Source organism: Patella vulgata, chromosome 5, assembly GCF_932274485.2.
Source record: "Patella vulgata chromosome 5, xgPatVulg1.2, whole genome shotgun sequence".
Taxonomy (NCBI): domain Eukaryota; kingdom Metazoa; phylum Mollusca; class Gastropoda; family Patellidae; genus Patella; species Patella vulgata.
The window spans coordinates 12,260,038-12,283,486 of record NC_065883.2 but is presented as its reverse complement, the minus strand read 5'-3'; positions in this window follow the sequence as shown (position 1 = coordinate 12,283,486).

The window sequence follows — 23,449 nt, the reverse complement described above, 5'->3', positions numbered from 1 at the left end:
TTGTATTATATACCTAACTCCACTTCAATTAATATCTCCCACAAACAAAAGCATTCTTCACACAGAGAACTATCTATTCTATGTCGAGAATAGATCTCTGCTCTAAATGGCAGCCATATCCAACAATGAGTATACTGTTTTGTAATGCAGTTGGGGGATCACGTGGCTAAGTGGGTAAGACGCTAGCTCGCTAGCCTGGAGGTCGGGTGTTCGATCCCTGCATTAGCCGAGAAAGTTCATCCAGATTTTCCGGCGTGGTTCTCCCTTGTCAGTGATGCAGGACGGAGAGGCTGACAAGGAAAGCTGTCTAGTCGTTCGGATGGGACGAAAAACCGAGGTCCCGTGTACACATTGGCGTGCACGTAAAAGATCCCTTGGCAGTTGGAATTCGATATAAGAGTAGGCCGTAGTGCCGCTGTCCAGGCAAAATTTCCCTCATAGCACACTGTATGGCGTATGCCCGTCTTCATTAGCCCAGGTGAGAAGCAGAACAGTAGGACGTTAAACTCCATTTCATTTCATTTCATTTCTGTAATGCAGTTCTACTCCAGTTCACATCTGTTATTCATCAAAAGACAAATTCAAACTTTTTCATTTTATTAAATGAAAGCAGAAAATATACTTCTCAAAATTCTCGAAATATACTTAGTGTTTTCGACTAAAATCGTCTATTTAGGACTTAAAATGTCTGTCAAATAGCTTAGTGTCTGTTCTCAAACAGAACTAATTTTAGACAGAGAACGTAATTTTAGTATGAAACAAAAACAAGGACCCACATCTTTTCAATTTCTGTTCCATATAATCCTTAAAGTCACCAACACCGATCATGCATTTTTCGAACAAGCTTGTTTATATTGTCGGAAGAGGATGCCGAATTTTTTAAAAAATTTCAATAATCAAGTCTTTATAAATACTGAATAGAATTGAACGATTTTTGAATTGATATTCCTTTAAGAGATTTGACTTCCACAATATTCTAGTTTTCAAAGGATTCAAAATACCTCAAATGACTTTATAAATAAAGTTTTTTTTATATTTGTTAATTTTCAGAATGATTACCCAGCAAGAATTCATCATTCCCCTGACATCAAAAACAAGTGTATTGAGTCTGTATCGTCAGTTAAGTCCCGGTTCAGAAGATTATAATATCAGACATCAGATTCCCACGATGGAGGACAGTGTTTCTATTAAACCAATGTTAGCTATAACAGAGAAAGAAATAGAAAACAGGTACGTTACTACACTGTGGGGGTAGTTCTCTGGTTCACCATGGATGGCATAGATTAAAATGTATTGAATCTAAAAACCACATGTGAGATAGGCCATGTTTTATTCAATCTCTCTAAGTACAAAAGTTTCCACATATGGGAGATAACTCCTGAGTACTCGAATAAAGAACAAAGGGGAGGGAACTCTTCCATGAAAGGTGGCATTACTTACTATATGACATTACTACACTGATCAGTAGTGTACAGAGGTTTGGTGATTCATGGGGCCAACTCATTGATTGCATGCCCCCGGGACTCAAGTGTAGGGCCTAGAACTCAGATATGTGAGAAAGGAAGACATTTTAAATATCCTCCTTAAATGGAGGCCTGACTAGGGCTGTCTCCCCTCTAGCCCCCTCTCTGCTATCTTCAATAGAAGGCTTGATCTCACTTTAACTACGTACATCTTATCAAGGCCTTCATGTAATACCCTGCATATTTCAGCACTAATTTGGATTGGGTACAAGCCCGGCTTGTGAGCCTATCAGATTCCTCGATCGTCGCGAATACCAAGTCTTGCGCTTTCAAGCTAAAATGTTTACCTGTGATAATCGAGTTGCAAAGTTCAAGGTACGTTCAATGTCAAGGTTTCCGTGGAGGTTTGCTATGTCACAACCTCTGATTGGGCGCTACTGTTCACATGTCTGTAGATAACGTAGCTCTAAGTTCAGGAATTGTGAAGTAATCTAGCAACGTCCAGATGTTGTAAAACTTGCAGTCGTTGCTTCAGGAACGTGCCTCTCTGCATGCCACAGACACTGATTTATTGACACATCAAGTAAAATAAAATAACAAGACTACTGATGAAAAACCATTTACAAGGAGATGTTTGCTGATGTGCTTTGACTTACGGTTTTCTGACATCAATTCTTTTTTTTTACCTGTGTCCATGCATCAGCCAATATGGATGATAGCACTAATGCAAAATATCTCTACTTACCTAATGTATATATGATATATTTCAGATTATCTAAGGATGGTAACGACAGTACAGCTCCACATTTCTCAATGGAAAAATTAAAGGCCTATACAATGAGAGCTTTAACACAGGCCGTAGAAACTGGTGCTGCTCATATTAGAGATCCTATTGGAGGAAGTAACGCTAATCTATTTGTGTAAGTAGAAACTATTTTATAAATTTCTGGATGTTAAATTCAAGGTAGTTTCATGAAAGCAAGACTCGTGTTGCGGTCAATTTACAGGCCTTAAAATTATATTTTTTTAGAAAATTTAACCTTAAAACAAAAAGAGTCTCTGATCGTCATTTGCATTTTTCGGAATATATCTAATATTTCAAAGGTTAATCCAGGCTAAAGTGTACTTAAATTGACTGTTTAACATTTAATTTAGAAAACAAAATAAAAACATCAATGGTAAATAGTCCACCAAGCTTGGATTCAGTCAGATTAAAAAGAGAACGGTCAAACATGTTTTTTGGGAAATCAACTGACTTGTGTTGACTATATCCCCTGCAGTGGATACAGAATGTTGACAAATTTTCAGTTTATCATATCCTTCAATCTAATTAAAATACAGATCTTTGTTTCGATGGCCTCTACTACATGAAGATCTGAAGGTTGTAGTTAGAGGTCGCATCAGGGGTCATACAAGTGACTGTAGACCCTATTTTTTAGCCAAAAAAAGGGGTTTAAAAAAGCTTTAATGTCATAAATTGTTGTTATAATTTCAGTCCATTATTAAAGATCTGTGGTCATCTATTGATGATGGGATTGTTGGATGATGTAGAATTGAATCATCTCCTATGTTTATTGGATCCTAGAATCTTTGACGAACATAACATGACAAGTAAGTTGGTTTCTCTATATATATTTTGAAAATAAATGTTATCATTGGACTTTTTCATATTTATTTGGGTACTAGATGAAATATGTAATTTTAATCTCAATAATATAGTCATAGCCTGTGGCACTCAAATTTTTGACCCAGATTAAAGGAGTTGTATCCTTTTAATCCAGGTAAAATTCAGGGTTTCATAACTAGATTTTTAGTCAGATTATTTATAGCTTGAAGGCTTGATGATTATTAATTAATAGCATCTTGTTCCTTGTTCTATAATATGGCTTTGCAAAGCGCACATGAATGCTTTTTAAAGCATATTATTACAATTTTATTTTACAGATAATACAAATCAGTGTTTATTATTATTTTATTTTACAGACAATACCAATCAGGGTTTATTATTATTTTATTTTACAGATAATACCATTCAGGGTTTATTAATGTTATTATTATTTATTTTATTTTACAGACAATACCAATCAGGGTTTATTATTATTTTATTTTACAGATAATACCATTCAGGGTTTATTAATGTTATTATTATTTATTTTATTTTACAGACAATACCAATCAGGGTTTATTATTATTTTATTTTACAGATAATACCAATCATGGTTTATTTAATGTTATTATTATTATTTTATTTTACAGATAATACCAATCAGGGTTTATTAAACATGTCTTTATCTGAACCTGTTAAACTGGAAGTGTGTCTTATCTTACAAAATCTATGTGCCATACAATTACGTCACAGAGTCGAGTCCATTACATCTTTCTCGGATAACTTTGTTGGAAACTGTCAAAATGTAAGTATTCCTATTACAATATTTTGTACAAAGTCAAAGAGAGCTGTGAAGAAACCTGCATTATAAAAATTTAAATCCTATTGGTTGCATGATATGATTGTACAGAAGTGGGAGTGAGGGGGGGGGGGGTCGAAGGGTTTTGTACATGCATTTTAGATTATAAAATCTGTCATTGAGTCAGGTGACGTGTTTTTTTCATTTTACACTTGCCTAACCTCATGTTCTATCTCCAGGTGCCAAAGACTCCTACGTGCAAAGAAAAGATCAAAATGAAAGGCTGTAGTAAGCGTTTCTGTCCCATCAAAATTTCCTTTATAGCAAGTTCAATCTTCTGTATGATCTGAATTTGTGTACCAGCCACTCTTGTAACATTCCAAACATTTATTACCAGAATGCATATATACCGGTAATTATCTTTCAATGCATTTCTTTTAGGATCAACTACGCCGATACAACGCCATTAAACAAGCTGATTTACCTTCTTCTGTCACGGCCAAGAAAACCAAAGAGTTTAGATGCCCTCCGCAAGAACAGGTAAATTACGATTGTTACCATGTTAGATAGCATTCACTGCAGTTTCAGACATATAAATACTAGAATTACAAACACTACAACTTGGGTATCATTTACTTGTGTTGTTATCTAAATTATTAATTAGACATTAATTAAATTATTCAGACCATAATCAACTCTAGATACATCTTATATGTCCAATTTTCTTTGGATTTGAATCCAATCTGCTGTTCAAAGTTTGTTGATGGTTAAACGCAAAAATGGATAATCAAGACTTTGTTAATTATCATAATAGTGGCAACAATGTCACTCGAGGCTACAGTGATTTTAAAGTAAAGTTTTCACGGCTTAGAGTGAAGCAATTTGACTGAAACTTTCAGCATATTCCCCTTACTGCCAGCTCTTTATCTAAGCTTCCATAATGTATCTTTAATTTCATCACGAAAGCTTAAAGTAACTGAGATTTACATTTTTCGTAAAATATCAAATTTCTCACAGCTTAATCCACTCTAATATGTACTCATTTAATTAAAAAAACAAAATCAAAATACCAAAGCTAGATAATGTCTGGCTTGGATTCAGTCAGATTAAAAACCAGCCCATCAATAGGTTGAGGGAATTTTCAGTTCTTCATTTCTTTGTAAATACTGAATGGAATTTCGAACTGATATTCAAATATTCAACTTTCATGATATTGTAGTTTGCAAGGGATTCCTATAGTGCTAAAATCATGCTCAGGGTCTTTAGGAAATTCAAAAGTAGGACAAAAAGGAGTTGAGTAATTAAAGAAAATAGCTGTCATTTTCTGTTTTAATTTTTGACACTTTTAAATAAAATAATTGCAATTTTATATTTGTGGTTTTAGATGAGGAATTTGTTAGCCTTTAAAAACGAAGAATTGGTTGAAGGAGTTGAACCCTGTCCTTGTGATGAAGACATTTGTGAGACTTTACGATCGTTCCATGGAACTCTTTTAAAACATATGGAGATGCCAGTGATGCATGAAAAGACCATGGCTGATGTTGAAGTACTACCCCAAACCAGCTTGACGGAGAAACTATTGGCGCTGGTTTGGAAGGTACAAAATGATGATCTAGCAAATAAAAACAATGCTTTTAAAAAGCCTGGTAATTATTTATTTATCTGTTTTTAGTTTTTATTTATTTTGATCTTGAGTATTGCCTTCTACTTAAAAAGTAAATACCTTGGGTTCGAATCCCAAAGTGAGCCAAGAAAATGGCACTGTAACCCAGGTATCATTTAATCTTGTGTATTTAGCACTAATTTCTTTAACATATATTTAATATCAAATCTTTGTTTAAAAATTTGTAAAAATCGTTTAAAATCACCATAATATATCATCTGATTTGTACTTGTGTCCAGTTTAAAGCTGACCATTCAATTTTGATAATGAGTGTCCAATTTACAAGGGTTAATTTCTCGATCACTGTTAAAAAATGAACAACCCAATTAATTAATGATGTATAATGATTAATTTTTGAACAATGGCCAGGAAATTAATACTTGTAAATTGGATCAGTCAACTTTAAATGATTTTTCCAAATTTTTAAACAAAGATGTGATATTAAACGAATGTGAAAGAAATAAGTGCTAGATACACAAGATTAAATGATACATGGATTACAGTGTGGGCTGCCTAGTCTTTCAGATGGGACTAAAAACCGATATCCACCTTTGTACACGTTGCCATGCACATAAAAGAACCTTTGACAGTCGGAATTCAATGAAGATAGTATGCAGAAAAGCCATTCGGCCACCCATCTACCTCTACATAAAGGACGATAAAACAAAATTTTGTTTGAAAAATAATTTGATGATTTCAGAAAATGGCTGGAATTAAAATGACAGAGAGAGAAATCTAACTGTCACAGAAACACAACATTCAGTAACATTGAGTAAATTATACAGCATGGAATCTATTGTTTTAACTGGGTTTTAATTTTTAAGAAACATTTCAAACCTAAATTAAAAGCATTTTGAATAAAAAAAATAAAATAAAGAAATGAAATGTTTTTTTTTTAACAGATTCGATACAGAGACTTGTAACTGATACAGTGGTACGATGGGCACAAGAAAATTATATCTCTAGCCAGGACTTGATCCGTGAAATGTTCAGTTTACTTCACAGACAATATGATGGAACAGGAGAGGTACGTTCAGATAAAGCAAATTCCGATAGATGTGTCCACATGGCACAAACTAGGTCATTTCGGGACTAACATGGTTTAATCTTATTTCAATAATTCGGTTGCTATTAGGGGTCTTTAACAGTGGGAGGAAACCGGAGGACGAGGTTGGACAGGCGACCCTACTCCTTGTCACGTACAACCGGGGAATCAAAACCACAGCAGTTGACTCAGTGACAGACCTTATAATATAGCGCGCATGTGCTAACCATTCGGCCATTATTCTATCATCTCTTTCATTTTTCTACCATATGTTATCAATTTATCAATTATTTATTATCTCTGTTTTATTTTTATATCAGCTAATGAAAGGCCTTGAGAAAACCTATGTTATTAGTGCTCAGAGTACTGAAGATATCAACATGTTATGGAAGGCCCTTGGTATTATCAGATCGTTATTATTAGTACAAGTTGGTCATACTGAAGAGGAACTACTTAAAAATAGTCTACGGTAACTACTATATTTATCAAATATAGATTAACTTTTTATTAGAGAGACAGCCACGAGAAATAAACTGAAATGAAGGTTTAGAGAAGACGGACATAAACTATTCAGTTAAATTTGACTTAGTTCTTTTGCAAGGGCACGGAATGTGGATGATCAAGTCTTCTTGTTTCTGATTAACATGGTTACTATGAGTGGAGCCACGGTGGCTAATTGAGTAAGATGCTGGCTCGCTAGTCTGGAGGTCGCAGGTTCTATCTCGGTGTTGGCCTGGAAAGTTCAGGACGGAGGACCTGACAAGGACAGATGTTTAGTTGTTCGGATGGGATGAAAAACCGAGGTTCCATTTACACATTGGCATGCACGTAAAAGATTCCTTGGCAGTTGGGATTTGATATAAGAGTATGCCATAGTGCCGCTGTTCAAGCAAAATTTCTCTCATAGCATACTGTATGCAGGCGTATACCTGTCTTAATTAGCCCAGTCGGAGCAGAACAGTAAGATGTTAAACTCCATTTCATTTTTGGTTTCTATGCATGATTTCAGGGTTAACTAGTATACAACTGATTTCAGAATAATCACAACATTCTCAAATTTATTTTTCAGTGATTTAATGGACAATAAGGTATTCTTCCAACACCCTGATTTAATGAGAGCATTATGTGTACACGAGACTGTCATGCAGTTGATGGTTAATACATTAAATAAAGCTACACAGCAACAACAAGCCGCCACAAGTAGCGTACCAGAACACTCAGCTGGTCAACATAGAATGTCTATACCCAACTCTAATACTAGCGAGAGTCTGGCTAAACAAAATAAAGTAAGTTATAGATTCATTGAATGCAATGGAATAGAGTTCAATGTCGTGTCAACAATACTGTGGTCAGTTTGAGAAAAACACATGGGTGAAATGGGTTTTCATCCCATCCTAACAACTAGGCAACATGGCAACCAGGTTTCAAAATCCTGAGACTCGTCCTAGGCCACTCAAGGATTCAAACCCTTGACAATCTAGACAAAAGTCCTGTGCCTTGATATTTATTATTGCTCAACTGCTGCAGCCTCCTGATTCACTGAAAACAAATTTTTATTTGCAAAAGAGATCATTTTTTTTCATAAAATCCATTAACTTAGTGGATTGATATATTTTTCCTGTGACCAAGTTAGCAAAAAGCATATTTAAAATGAAAACAACCCAAGAGACCAGGGCTTCAGTTTCAGTAAGTTTTGACTGACTAGCTGTGTAAATGACCAACTCAAGAACTTACCTGTCAGTCAATTTAAATGCCATAAATTTAACCTTAATACACGATAAATATACGGTAGTTAGAATTACTAGTCCTTATTTGTAGAAACACATAAAGATGTATAAATTTGGATAATGCTAAAAATTGACATGGGGTTTAATGTCCTACTGTTCTGCTCTGAACTGGGCTAATGATTACGGGCATACGCCATACTCTTATATTGAATTGCCAAGGGATATTTTACTACGTGCATGCCAATGTGTACATGGGACCTTTGTTTTTCATCCCATCTGAACGACTTTAACTGTCCCATGCCAGGCTTTGTGTCGAGTGGACATTAAACCCCATTTCTCTCTCTCTCTCTCCCATGCCAGGCCATCTGTCCTGCACCACTGACAAGGGCAACCACGTCTGATAATTAATAAAAAAAACATATTTTATTTCAGGATGCTGCAGCAGAGATGGTTGTCATGTGTTGTAGATTTTTATGTTATTTCTGTCGTACCAGTCGTCAGAATCAACGAGCTATGTTTGAACATCTTAGTTATATGTTGGAAAACAGTAGCATGCTGTTAGGTAAGATCTTTCAGTAATTGATATCTTCTAGACAAGTTTGGGGGGGGGGGGGGTGAGTGGAGGGGGGCGACGATTGGTTAACTCATGACCGGTGGATCATAGAGTGAGTCAAGTGGCATGGTTTTGATTCCCCGCTTGTACATGACAAGGAGTAGGGTCACCTGTCCAACCTAAGGATTTTCTCTGGTTACTCTGGTTTCATCGCACTGCTAAAGACCCCTACCAGCTAGCGAATTATTGAAATAAAATTGAAACATGTTAGTCCCAAATTGACCTAGTTTGTATCGAGTTGACGTTAAACCCCATTTTTCTCCCTCTCTCTCTAGACCAGTGGTACCTCACCTTTTTAGGTCAGGCCTTACCAACCTTTTAAGACATTTAACAATATGTTCAGTCAGATTTCCCATATTTGGGATGCATGCCACAAGTTAGCGATATCACATAAATCCTTGATAATCCCTATCATGTGCCTTGTTCATAGTCATTCTGATAAAAAAAATCGGTATATCAATCCAATACAAGATGATTACCATTGTTATTAAAATGACTCTGATAGCATCTACTGAATTTTTTCACAAACCCTCTCCGGATCTCTTTGACTTTGCAAACCCTCCAAATATATTTCAACGACTTACGGAATTCTTGGACGTCAGGTTGGGAAGCATTGTTCAAAACAATAATGATAATATAGAAATACATTTAAGATAATGCATTGAGATAGAGAAGATATAGTTTTACGATGGAAAAAATGCATTTAGAGAGAGCTAAATTCTCAGATATAGTTTTGCGATGGAAACAATGAAAATGTTGAACATAAAACAAAATAATTAAGGGTGACTAAAAAGTCAGATCAGTGATTGGATAAAATAAATTAATTTTATTTGTGTCTGTTTACAGCTCGTCCATCATTAAGAGGTTCCTGTCCATTAGATGTTGGATGCTCATCCTTGATAGATAACAACGAATTAGCCCTAGCTTTACGTGAAGCTCATTTAGAGAAGATAGCTATATACCTGGCACGATGTGGTCTACAGAGTAACTCTGAATTATCAGAGAAAGGTTATCCAGACGTTGGCTGGGATCCTGTAGAGGGTGAACGTTTCCTGGATTTTCTTCGTTTCTGTGTCTGGGTCAATGGTAAGTTCAGGATTTTAACTATTAAAGTTTAGATCTTAAAAAAAAGTACGATTGTACTATGGACCTGGAACTGACCAGTTTGTTGGATGAAATTCAAAAATCTAATTCACCAGACCGATGCAGAATTGTTCAAAGAACAATCAAGCCAATTTTCATGTCGATCAGACTTGAGGGAATTGACAGAGCCTTAGGTTTTTTTGAAGAGCGTCACCCCAAGAACAATAAGATGAGTAGCGGTTAGCAACCAGTTCCTGGTCCAAAAATTCTTCAGGTGTTAAGCTGGGAGACAGAATATTATGAGAATATTATAAGAAAGGAATTAAATCAATAAATATTGCAATCATTTAAAAATTATATCACAATTTTATTTCATTTATTATATTTTGATTTATTTATTTTTGTAACCTAAATACTTTCTATCACAACCATGCTCTGTTCACTTCTTCCAGTCATATTCACTTGGAATTCAATGAATATTAGGTCAGCCCCTTCTCTTCCAATGGTCTTGTTCCGTTCTAATCCATTATAACCTGGGTTCATCCACTGGGTATTCACATATTCAGATTATCTGCCCTTGATCATAGCTTGATTCTACGAACCAACGAAAAAACAGTTTACAAGCCAGTCTTAGCATCATTGTTTATGTTCTCTCAATTATGAGAATGTTTGCAAGAAGTTTAATATAAAAGAAGTGACATGCACACAAAAAGATGCTCTAAAATATCTTTTTGATGGGAAAGAGTTTTTATGTCATTCCAAACAGGCAGTGGCAAGTCTTTATGCTATCAAGCGTATTCTGTTATTGGTTGATAAAAATATCACAATCATCAAGGGCAGATAATTTGAATACATATCTCCCCCATGGATGAACCCAGGGTTAGTGGAGTAGAACGGAATGAGACCACTGGAGATAACGAGGATGCTTCTCTGAATGCTACTGGTTGTTAGACCATACTTTAAAATACAGATGTGACCTCATCCTTTGATGTTGGCGTACAATTATTTCCAATACTGTACGGGCAACTTGCCAATCGTACATTATCTATACTAGATGAAATATTGGACTCACGAGACATATTTCATTGAAAAACACATGTGGGATAGTGTCTGTATTTTAAGTTGTTTAATGGTCTCAAGCTAAAGACATTGCGTAATATATTGAAACAACACTCGGCTAACGTCTTGTGCAGTATTAATATATTACTTAATGTCTCGCTCTCGACCATTAAACCGTACATAATGTACATTTAAACAACATAAAGATTGAAAAGAAACAGAAGTAGAGTCGAATTTTGATTGAACTTCAAAATGCGTAACTTTGTTGAGTGACCATTATTTCTCATGTTTTTAAATTTTAGGTGAAAGTGTAGAAGAAAATGCTAATCTAGTAGTAAGATTATTAATCCGACGGCCTGAATGTCTCGGTCCAGCTTTACGAGGTGAAGGTGGTGGCTTATTAAAGGCTATTAAAGAAGGTATCAGAATGTCTGAACAGATATCGGCCAGTCGTGATGAATCATCCAGTAACTTCCTGGCTGCCATGAATGATGACGATGATACTGGCGGCAGTTATCTGTTTGAAAGGTATAAATAATTGATTGATAATAAAGAAAATTTATAATATATACCTTGAATGGAAGGTGGGATATTGATATGAGCTTTGTCTGTCTGTCCGTCTGTCACTTTTTTGATTCCAGAGCATATCTCATGAATTATTCACAATATCTTTGTGAAACATTGTACACACATCAACCTAGGCATGAATCGACTAATTGATCAATTAAATTTATTTAATACCTTAAATGGAATAAAATTTGTTTATTATCTTGAACAAAGTTTAGGGACGGATATTGATATGGACTCTGTCCATCCGTCCGTCTCGATTTTGATTTCAGAGCATATCTCGTATCTTAAAGAAATTGTGTGCACACGTCAAACTATTATAGTAGTTGTGCTTTTTGCTAATTAGAAATTTCCCAGATTAAATAATTTTAGTGTTTCCATAGGAACAAAATTGACTTCAGCTATTGGGAGTTCGTATAGCTAACAATACTAATGAAGTTTTGCTCTTGTTTTCAGTAAATATGACTTCTCAACACTCCCACCAGAAGATGACGAAGATTATATTGATATGGGAGGAGCTATAATAGCTTTCTACGCCAGTTTAGTTGATCTACTGGGACGATGTGCACCAGATGCTGAAACCATTAAAGCAGGTCGAAGTGATTCTATTAGAGCAAGAGCTATCTTAAGAAGTTTGGTATCAATGGAAGATCTGGAAGGAGTGCTATCGCTACGATTTATACTACCAATAGCTGACCCAAATGCTGGGGAAGAAGGTAAACTAATCATTAATTCCACTATATTAATGAATATGGTGATGTAGGTGAGCAGTCTACATTCAATCAATCTGTTTCACAGAGTATTTCGAAAGTCTTCTAATAACTCTGTAAAAGATGGCTGCTTTTAACATATGACGTCACATCACAAGGCGTCAATCATTGGCGTCAATCATTGTTTACAATCATTGTTTACATGAGACGTTACTGGTTCGGGCAGAATGATACCTTTTACTCATCTTACATACCCATTTACACTAAATAGGATTGTTTACCTAAATATACTTCAAACACCTTTATTTATTTTTCTAATGCTTGAAAGATTGTTCTAGAATTTAATTTGCAGAAAGAGAAAAAGTTAATATTGGGTGCTCATCCCTATTAGTGATTAGTGATTCACTGCTGATCAGGGTGACATTCAATATGACACAGACCATTTTACCTGAAAAAAAATTGTATTCCATAGCATTGTGACCTGTATATTCCAGTTCAATTACTAAATGCCATTGAAACAATTGATAATATTTATGTACGTTTTTTTGTTTTTTTTGTTTCAGGTGGAGGAGGTGGTCTACCCCCAGGGTTATTACCAGCACATAAATCAGCCATTGTTCTCTTCTTAGAACGAGTGTACGGTATTGACGATCAAACAACGTTCTTCAGATTACTAGAAGATTCCTTCTTACCTGATCTCCGAGCTGCTACTACTCTAGATACCGTATGCTATTAACTTTTATTTTCAACCAATAGAATTAGATATGAGATAGGATCATCCAGTTATTTTAACATTTTTAGATTACAAGAATATGAAATAGGATTGTCCAGTGACTTTAACATTATTGGATGACAAGAATATGAGATAGGAATTGTCCAGTGATTTTAACATTCTTACATTACATGAATATGAGATAGGATCATCCAGTGATTTTAAAATTCTTAGATTACAAGAATATGAGATAGGATCATCCAGTATCTTAGATTACAAGAATAAAATGAAACATTTCCAAGTTACTGCATTTTACATAACACTGTTTTGTTTAAATTTTCAAAACTTAGAAATTTTAACTAAATGCTTTTGAGAAGAGCAATCTTTTTTTTTTTGTATTTAAATGAAAATTTTCCCCAGAAACAAGCCATAAAATTTTAAAATTCAAAATGTTGTGGTCTTATACTGATACAAATAACAGGGTTTCCACATGTATTTTTCAGGCAGCAGCATCAGAGAGTGATATGGCCTTAGCTTTAAACCGATATCTGTGCACATCAGTTTTACCTCTACTTAAAGAAAACAGTCAATTCTTTACAAATGCTGATCATGCTTCACCATTACTCGACTCGACTCTACACACAGTGTATAGACTGTCTAAATGTCGAACTTTAACTAAAAACCAACAAGAAACAGTCAGTGATTTCCTGGTTTCTTTCACCCAGTAAGTATTAGTTAAACATTTTCTTTTATCAACTTCCAACCTCATAAGTTTTCTCCGGGTCCTCTAGTTTCCTCCCACTGTTTAAGACCCCTACACGCAAGCAAATTATTGAAATGTTATTGTACCATATGTTAGTCCTGAAATGACCTAATTTGTGTCTAATAGACTAAACTCTCTCTCTCTCTCTTGCTCTTTCTCTCTCTCTCTCACTGAGTAAAATTGAAAAACCAACCCGATTCAAAGGGAAATAACTACAGTTAGACATAAAATCAACAACTCAGCACATTAGTATAGAGTATAGATTTATCCAACTATTTATTTCAAGAAGTGTGATAAAACTGTTATTCTTTTATTGTTGTAGTCATAAAATAACCTTGTTTGTCGAGTGGATGTTAAACCCCATTTCTCTCCATCTCCCTCTCTCTTTCTCTCTTTTACTGTTTGTCATATTTCTAAAAGTGCATACAATTGTATTTTTCAGACAATTACGACCACCACTGATGACACGACTATTAAAGAAACTGACTATAGATGTGCCAGCTTTATCAGAGCATGCTGTAGTACCACTCAGGGTTCGTAATTTATGTTCTCCTCACCACCATATTTAGATCAGACTTTTATTTTAAAGCAACATTGAAATGAAATGGAGTTTAAGTCATAAGTTTTTGGTTAATGAACACAGACATATAGAATGCAATAAGATATGGGGGAAACCTACTCTTTATTTAAATTTGTAACTGTCAGGGGATCTTTAACATGCTGCCAATAGTATAATTAAAATCAAGGACTTTAACTCCATCCAAAAAACTAGACAAATTGAGATGAGGTACTTATTGTCAAGAACAATGTCAACTGACAGGCATGCAAGTCAAGTAACACAGAAACAAGTTCTGTCAGTTCAAGTGAACAGATAAAGGGTACATATAGAATCATGACATAACAGACAGGGCATACAGTTAAGTTACATAGAAACAACTTCTCAGTCTATGTAGCTGTCATGATCAGTGGTGATATTCTCTTTTCCAAGTGGCATATGATTTTTTGGCTAAAATGTTCATATTATATGGAATGTAGTGAATGGAATTCAAGAACTTTCCTTCAGTTTAATTTATGAAAATTTGTTATGAATGAATAAATGAAATGGGGTTTGATGTCCTACTTTTCTGCCCAAGCCGGGCTTATGAAGTCCAACTGACAAGGGGAAACCACACCGTAAAAGCCTTAAAGAATTTTCTTTGCCAACACCGTGATCAAACTGATGATTGCCAGTTTAATGAGACAGCGCCTTACTCCCTGAGCCACCACAGCACCTACTTAATTTAAGATGATGTATTGTGTATTTTATACTATAGGTACTAACATATCATTATGAGAGATGTGGTACTTATTACGGTAGTGGGGGAGGATGGGGATCACATGGATCAGCCAGTGAGGAGGAGAAACGACTGACTATGATGCTGTTCAGTGGCATGTTTGATTCATTAGCTAAACGAGTAAGTTTAAACTTTAATAATTTTATAATGATGATGATGATGAGGATGGTGAGAATATCTTATCCATTACTTGATTTAATCATGAATGAGTGTTGGGCAGCAGTAAATATCGCAGGCTAGCGATGACATCGAGAGTTTATTATGGTCTGATTAAGTTAATTAATGTCTAATTGATAATTTAGATAATATTTCAGGCCTTAAGAAAGACCTGCAATAGGCAGATTTAGCTCTTAAGTAATGACTGTTTAAAGTGTATAGATTACTTTTAATCTACACATCTTACCTGTGGCATGAGAGAGAGGAGAGAGAGAGAAATGGGGTTTAACTCCACTAGACACAAACTAGGTCATGTCGGGACCAACACATGGTTCAGTTTTATTTCAATTATTAGCTTACATGTAGGGGTCTTTAGCAGTGGGAGGAAACCGGGGGACCCAGAGAAAACCCTTGAGTTTGGATAGGCGACCCTACTCCTTGTCACGTACAATCGGGGAATCGAAACCACGCCAGTTGACTCAATGATAGACCGTATGATACAGCGCGCACGTGCTAACCATTGGACCATTAATGAGTAATTACTCTGAGGTGTCATCAAAAATGATAATTTCCGAGTAATCACTTTAAGAATATTTTGATTTGTTATGATATATTTTTTATTTTCTAGGCCTATGACCCTGAACTCTTCTCTAAAGCCTTGCCATGTCTATCAGCGATTGGTTGTGCCTTGTCACCTGACTACTCGTTAAGTCATACAGCAGATAGTTGGTATCAACAGACTAGTGTTGATATTGATGGAACCTATACACCTGCTCCCATCAATACATCACGGTAAGCCATGTTAATGTCAGGGAACAATGTTTTGCTTAAAATTTCAAATCTTAAGATGTGGAGCTAAAACTAAAAACTTTTATGAGGTGCAACTAAATTTTATTTCGAACAATTTTGGAGATAAATTTATATTTTTTATTTATCCCCCTAGAAATAAGAAACAAAAATTTAATTCGAATTGGTATGGCTTATTTGTCTTATTCATATGTAGGGCTTGTAGTAAATATTCTTTCTTTATGTTCTAGAGTATCTTTAAACCAAATGCTTGAAACAACTATTTCAAAGTTTGCTGAACATTATCATGATTCCTGGGCTATTAAAAAGGTAATTATTATGGTTTACAGTCCTATATTTTGTATATAAAGTGTGCATTTTGTAATTGTATTTTGTTGTGTATTTATTAAAGATACAATATTCAAGGGCTAAATAATAGCCAGAATGGCTAGCTCTTTATCTAAATATTACATAATGTATCTTCAATAATGAGACAAATTAATATAAGCCTTTGGCGTGTTTTGAGTCCTTAATTTTTGGCAATTCTGACTTTTTTGAATGAATATTGTTTAAATCATCATAGATATTAATATATGTTATTTATAATAACCTTCTGTGTTGAATGTAATACAACCATATTATATATTATTGATATACTATTATATTATATTTGTAGGTTGAAAGTGGTTGGGTTTATTCCAATAAATTTGATGAAGAGAAGAAAGCCCACCCAATCCTTAAACCGTATAATTTATTGGACGACAGGGTAAATATATTAACTAATCATTCAATTTGTTAGTCAATTGAACCATGTTTGGAATTATATTCCTGTTACAGATGCAACCTTATACTTTGCAAGGGATTAACAATCTCTCAAATGACGTTCATAGACCTTATTGTATCGAAATGAAAATTTAACCACATCAAAATAACACCTCATTTCAAGCAAATTTTACACTATATTTTGTAAGAAATCATATAGGTTTAGCTCCTGATCTTTTAATTATTTATTGAACAGATGAAGAATAAATATACCCAACCAATGAGAGAAACATTAAAGGCCATGTTAGCATGGGGTTGGACATTAGAACAAGATCAGACACGGTTCTCTTCTAACAGAGACAGTATTAAACGTAGAGCTTCTAAAGCAAACGTGGTAAGTGCCAGCAAAGTTATTTTCCGATAATAAAATAATTTGGAATAGTCACTAATAGAAATTTGATCTACATATCGTTAAAGATGAGAAAATTGTTCAGGATTTTCCAATCTGAATTCCCCAATCTGAATTCCCCCTGTTAGCTGTGCAGGATGGTGGACCTAACAAGGAAAGACTTCTAGCCCTTTGATTAGTGATCAGAAACAAGGTCAACCTTGTCGGTGGAGGGGTGGTAGATTGTCAGGCTAATTATCTTGACAATTGTGGATCGTCAGGCCAATTATCTTGACAATTAGATTCAATGAAAAGTAGGTGGAAATACGACTGTCAAGGCAAAATATCTCTCATAGCATACTTCATGGTGTATACCTGGCCCCCATTTCACAAAGCATTCTCAGGCTTAATTTAGGAATTTACTCCACATTCAATCACTGTTGTTTATGAAAAATATCTTTGATCCAGAAACACAAAAATTTGCACATAGTTTCATATTGATGTATTTTATACATTAAAACAACAAAAGTTTTATAAGGGGCTATATTTTAGTTAAAATAAGGTGAACAATTTTGAGTAAATTCTTAACTATTGTCTAAGAATGTTTTGTGAAACTGGGGCCTGCCTTCATTAGCCTAATACAAAATATTTTGCGAATAGATCCTAAACTGTGAACTGTGCTAAATGATAATATCATTATTGATTAAAATATTTTATTTATTTACAGCATGACCATGGTTACTCTCCGAAACCATATGATCTTAGAAATATGACCTTGACTAGAGAAATGCAGGTATGTTGGAAAATTTTATTTTTTAAAAGCAAAAAAACAACCAAGATATTCATTATTTGAGTTTTCAGAATATTTAGTAAATCTCTCTCAAATTCACATTATATATACAAGGATAAAGTGTTCTATTCCAGAGCATTAAGATTCTAAACCTAGTGAGAGTATAATTTTAATCATATAGTTTATAGTGTTATAGACAATTGAATATTTAATCTAATAGTTTATTCTTGTGCTGTAGGCAATTGTGTATTTATGATCATATAGTTTATAGTGTTGTAGACAATGGTATATTTATAATCATATAGTTTATTCTGGTGTTGTAGACAATGGTATATTTGTAATCAAATAGTTTGTTCTTGTGTTTAGACAATGGTATATTTGTAATCATATACTTTATTCTTGTGTTGTAGACAATTGTATATTTATGATCAAATAGTTTATTGTGTTTAGACAGTAGTATATTTATGATCATATAATTTATTCTTGTGTTTTAGACAGTAGTATATGATCAAATAGTTTATAGTGTTTTAGACAATTGAATATTTATGACCAAATAGTTTATTCTTGTGTTGTAGACAGTAGTATATTTGTAATCAAATAGTTTATTGTGTTTAGACAGTAGTATATTTATGATCATATAATTTATTCTTGTGTTTTAGACAGTAGTATATGATCAAATAGTTTATAGTGTTGTAGACAGTTGTATATTTATGATCAAATAGTTTATAGTGTTTTAGACAGTAGTATATTTATAATCAAATAGTTTATAGTGTTGTAGACAATAGTATATTTATAATCATGTACTTGTGTTGTAGACAGTAGTATATTTATGATCAAATAGTTTATAGTGTTTTAGACACTTGTATATTTATAATCAAATAGTTTATAGTGTTGTAGACAATAGTATATTTATAATCATGTACTTGTGTTGTAGACAATGGCTGAACGTTTATCAGAAAATGCTCATGATTTATGGGCTTGTAGAAAGAAAGAAGAACTGGATGCTATTGGTAAGATTATTTTGATGTTTTTCAAAACATTTGGAATTAAAGTAAATCTACCAAACAAATGGGCAGTTGAATCATTCTGATGTCAAAAGCAGCCTGTTTATGTTGGGGGGGTTGGATGGCCGAATAGTTAGCCCATGTGCATTGCTTCATAAGGTCTGTCATTGAGTCAACTGGCGTGGTTTCAATTCCACGGTTGTACGTGACAAGTAGAAGGGTCGCCTGTCCATCCTCGTGGGTTATCTCTGGGTCCTCCGGTTTCCTCCCACTGCTATAGACCCCTTCTCGCGAGCATATTATTGAAATAAAATTAAACCATATGTTAGTCCTGAAATGACCTAGTTTGTGTGAGTGGACAAATTGAAAGACAGACTGAGTTTTTTATCTTTTTGATCTGAGATGGTCCTCTGAGACATAGACATTCTTTTCATTTCTGCCAACTAGGGGATCTATCTGTTCTACTTTATCACTTTTGTATTATTGGAAAATGTCCTGTCCTTGAAAAGGAAAAAAAAACAACTATGTGTATTTAATCAGATCCATTTGGGGATTATAGGGAGATAACTCATTCAAAAACTCTGTTAATGCTCCAAGTTAAACCTTTAAAAAATGAACATTGTTTATTTCAATGATAATTTTGAATTAAATTATAAATGGCCATTTATCATGTTTTTCTGTTGTGTGTTTTTATATTGTGTTGGAGAATAGGCAATTAATATTTGAAGACTAAAGGGAGATAACTCATAACATTTTCTTTTCTTCAAAATGAATTAACTCTATATTGTATTATTATAGGTGGAGGGGTTCATCCTCAGTTAGTACCATATGATATTCTAACAGACACAGAGAAACGAAAATACAGAGAACATGCTCAAGAAGCGTTGAAATTCCTGCAATTCCTGGGATTCCGAATAAGCAGGTATGTGTTTCAGTAATGGTAATTAGTATGCTTTGGAACTTGATTAACTTTCTTTATTTTTTGCTTTAGTGTAAAACTGAATAAAAAAGAATATTGAATGTCAATTGTGATTTTTGAATGGGTTTTGGGGAGTAATGGTAATTAGTATGCCTTGAAACTTCATTAACTTTCTTTATTTTTTTCAAGGATTTTTTAATTTTGAAATTTTGATTTACTGTAAAATTGAAAAAAATATATTGAATGTCAATCGTGGTTTTTGAGTGGGTTTTGGGGAGTTATCGTTTTTCTGTTCACATTTTTGCTGTTAAAGTATTTTAACACTGTACAGCAGAAAAACGAATTCAGTGGATTTTGTTAGATTGTTCATTACGGCGAAAGGAAGAATCCTATTGATTTTCAAAACAATCAGATTATAAACTTTGAACTTGTTTCGCAGAGTTAATTTTTCATTCACTTAATGCAGAGTTCATAATATATTTTTTTAAAACTTGAACAATGATTTTAGACGCTGTTGGGGGAATAGATTTATCAGTGATTTTTGATTTTAGACTCTGTTGCTGGAATATATTTTTTAAAACTTGTTGACAATAATAGAATAGATTTTAAATGATTTTAGACTTTGTTGCAGAAATAGATTTTTTTAATGATTTTAAACTTTGTTGCAGAAATAGATTTTTTTAATAATTTTAGACTCTGTGACTGGAATAGATTTTTTAAAACTTCATGACAATGATTTTAGACTCTGTGCTGGAATAGATTTTTTAAAATTTCTTGACAATGATTTTAGACTCTGTTGTTTAAAACTTGTTGACCATGATTTTAGACTCTGTTGTTTAAAACTTGTTGACTGATTTTAGACTGGTGTTTAAAACTTGTTGACAATGATTTTAGATTCTGTTGTTTAAAACTTGTTTTTTTTTTTTTTTTTTTTTTTTTATAAACAATATTTTATTCAGTTTGTCTGAATAAGATTGGGGAACAGGCTTAGCCTATTTAAAACCCCTTTCAATGATTTTAAATTATGTTACTGGAATAGATTTTTTAAAACCTGTGAACAATGATTTCTGGGGGCTGTATGGAAGGCATGACAAGCCTGTCTATTTATTTTTTTATTGTGAAACTGTATTTGGTTTGGTTACAGGTTCAATATTAGACTTTGTTTGATACATCTTATGTTTTAAACTGGTGTTGGTATTAAATGTATTTTATATTGTAGTCTAGCATATCTAAATGATAAATTACCATCAGCTGGAATGTATCATATGTAAGTTGTACATGTATTCCGTTGAATTTAGTTTCACGATTAGTGTTTTCATCGATGTGTGCCACACTATAGGAGAATAAATAAAAACGCTTCCCACCATTTCTTTGGTGCACTAGCTGACTGAACATTTTTTTATCAACTATATAAAAAAAATACGATCAGAATCGTGATTGGGGAATTGGTATAGCCAATATTGAACTGCTTTGCCTCCATTTCTGTGGTGCACTAGCTGATTGTTGTGCAACTATTTCTTGATACAACTACATGTATATTTATACATCGTTCAATTTTTTTTTCTTACAATTTTCTTAATAATTTTTAATTATTTAATACAATCAGAAGATCAAAATCTACCCTTTTGTTCCCTTTGCACACCAAGTTTTTTTCATTCACAAATTAATATTTGTTTCCTGAAGTAAAATGGATATACCAATTTTAAATGAAATTTTTTCCCATGTTTTGTGGATAGAAAAAATAAATATCCACACATTCAAACTTTCCTAATTCAAAGGGATTTTCTGTAATTCACTGAAATTGATAATGAAGGTATGGTTTTATAATTTATTCAAAATGGCAGCCATTCAATGGTCTATACTATGATAATAATGGTGCAAATTTTGGGGTCTAGCAAAGTTTGAATTTGTGATATTTTGGTTTATATCTAAATGTTTTAATATTTTTGATTTCCTCAATATTTTGCTTCCATGCCATTGTTGTTTTAAGACTCCGAATCCCCCCCCCCCCCACGAATTTTAATTCTGTTTTGCACAAAATTTGGTGGCTTTGGTGGCACACATTAATGAACTATCACTCTTTTTATAATTGTTGTTGGATTTCTGTTCAATTGCTTTTTTTTCTTTTCTTTTTTTGTACCTTTTTTCGATTTCTTCACTTGTCTTCTGGTTGTCTTCGTGATTGGTACCATAAGTGGTGACCTTGGCCTAGATCCTAAACGTGAATCTTCTTCCAGAAATAGTCGCGAGTCAGAGGCAGATAGTGGGGTGGGTGTCTCGGCCACAGAAAGACGATTTGCCTACAGTTTATTGGAGAAACTACTGGAATATCTGGAAAAGGCGGCCATCAATCTTCAACAAATACAACCGAGTAGCAGATTCAGTAGAAAAGAGAGTTACAATGTAGCCACTGAAGATGTGAAGTTTTTTGGAAAGGTATGTAAACTCTATTTAATGATTGTCATTTGCATTTTTGGACAATGTATAAATTTTCGGGTTTAGCAAGTCAGCATCTTTCTCACTTAGCCACCGTGGCTCCTTAATTAAGAAAACAAAACCAAAATATCAATGGCACAGGTACATGAGGACAGGAACGCCCTTCTTACCTATGTCACAATGTGATTTTTTCAAAATTTTTGACTTTGTTTTTTTTCTTCATATTCTTCAAAAATTTTAATCTTCTTTATTTTCTTCCTATTTGGTTCTAAATCATATGGGGGGGTTGGGATGGCCTAGTGGTCTAGAGTGCCGAGCTTCGACCTCTGACTGGCCGGTCACCTCTGGCTTGCGGCTGTGGTTTCGAGCCCTGGTGTGAGCGTATGTGGCATGGAGATAGGGGCGCCTTCTCAACCTCGTGGGTTTCCTCCGGGCACTCCGGTTTCCTCCCACTGCTAAAGACCTCTACGCGCAAGCGAATTATTGAAATAAAATTAAACCATATGTTAGTCCCGAAATGACCTAGTTGTGTCGAGTGGACGTTAAACCCCATTTCTCTCTCTCTCTCTCTAAATCATATAATATTTACTATCAAACATATTGGTATATAAAAAAAAATATACCTTCTGATGTATCTAATTATTATATAGGCAGAAGGTATGATTTTTAATACGAACATGTTTGATAGTAAATATTATATTATTTAGCACCAAAATAGGAAGAAAAATAAAGCAGATTAAAAAATTTTAAAAATATTAAGAAAAAACCCCAGAAAATCATGAAAATATTTTGAAAAAATCACATAGGTGCACCATATAAGGGCGTGCCTGTCCCCATGTACCTGTGATCAATGGTAGATAATCTCAAGGTTTCCCCTTGTCAGTGGTGCAGGGTGGAGGGCATGACCAGGAATAGCTTGTAGTCATTCCTTTGGGATGAAAAACTTATAGGTCCTGTGTACATTTTGGCGATTCACGTATAAAAAGAACTCTTGCCAGTTGGAATTCAAAATAAAGTAGACTGTAGCACCTATGTCTGGGCAAGATTTCCTTCATAGCACACAT